This window comes from Heterodontus francisci, unplaced genomic scaffold (genome assembly GCF_036365525.1).
Source record: "Heterodontus francisci isolate sHetFra1 unplaced genomic scaffold, sHetFra1.hap1 HAP1_SCAFFOLD_59, whole genome shotgun sequence".
Lineage (NCBI taxonomy): Eukaryota > Metazoa > Chordata > Chondrichthyes > Heterodontiformes > Heterodontidae > Heterodontus > Heterodontus francisci.
The window spans coordinates 2,861,225-2,862,583 of NW_027140758.1; the positions used below are offsets into that span (position 1 = coordinate 2,861,225).

A 1,359-nucleotide genomic window follows, 5' to 3' on the forward strand; every position below is an offset into this window, starting at 1 on the left:
TTATTCTCTACTTTTGTTAAATGAACCCAGAACTGTCACTTGGAGTTAATATCTGTGTTCCGACTCCTGAATTATAAAATTGTGACTTTATCAATATTTTCTGGACACATTTCCAGCTGAAAGAACTAAGAACTCTTTTCTAATTTACACAATACTATATACACTCTCATCAAGCCTCCGAAGTTGGCATCCTTGGTGCTGCTCTCTCTTCTCCCAAACCTCATCTCATTTGACTGTTGCATCATCACTCTGACAGTGGGAGTGATTGATCCCACTGTCTTCAGCATTAACCCTTTACATCCTTATACTACACTGTCTGTCAGAAAAAAATGGAGAGGGAACTTCCTTCATTTATCGAAAAACCAGCTGCTCCCAGTTGAAAATCAACTCAAACCCATCAGCGAGAGAGAGAGACTGTCAGAGAACTTCCTGCATCCAGTCCTGACCCTGTCACACTCAGCAGATGCTCACCCAGACCCCACTCTCATCAACACTGAACATTGTTACCGAGACACTTCAAATACTGTTGAGAAAAGGCAGGAAAGGTCAAAGTTCACAGCTGTTTTGAATAGAACAAAGTTTAATATCTCCTCACCGTTTCTCGGTAACCACATGAGACAATGGTTTTCTTATTTGGTTCCTTTGATTTTTCTTGTTCCTGACTGAGAAATATTCCAAACCTCAGATCAACCCTCCCACTTGTGTCGTGTCCCAGTTACAAGCAACACATAATGACACACACACTTTGAAACATACAACACGGTCACACTTTCCTTCAGTGAGATTAAGGTCGAGCTTTTTTTCCAGGTTGAATGCAACTTTGAACAAATTTGTATCAAAGAAGTTGCCTTTGAAATATCAGCACTGAATTTCTGTCCGAGGAGAAAGAGCCATTCCAAACTCACATCCTTCACAAAGGCTATTTTCTCCTGTGAATGAAATTCATCACGCAATTTGAATTCTCAGTTGAAGTTCACAAGACACAGACATAAATGTTGACACGGAAACTTCTCAAGCAGATTGCAAATGTGAATTAAGGCTCCGCTGGGGATCGAACCCAGGATCTCCTGTTTACAAGACAGGTGCTTTAACCAACTAAGCTGCAGAGCCAGATCACAAGTGCTGCTGCAATTGAAATCTGAGGTGGTTACTATTTATTCTCATCCCACTTCTCCACAGGTCACAACAAAAATTTTAACTTTTCCCACTTACTGATACAGTCAATCATATGCTCTATTTTTCCCAGAATAGGAGACACTTAATGAACAACAAAATTATCAGTTTCTTATAGAACAAGTTTTAACTAATCATGAAGTAAAGCATAAACACACAGGTGGAAATTTTAAAAGTTCCCTTTTT

The 1,359-nt window shown here is 39.5% G+C and overlaps 1 non-coding gene across 1 annotated transcript; it reads right to left on the reverse strand.

Moving 5' to 3' along the window:
• Positions 1-1,036: 1,036 nt before the first annotated feature.
• trnat-ugu (transfer RNA threonine (anticodon UGU)) lies at positions 1,037-1,110 on the reverse strand. Its single transcript has one exon. It is a non-coding gene; the product is annotated as a tRNA-Thr (tRNA).
• Positions 1,111-1,359: the final 249 nt, after the last annotated feature.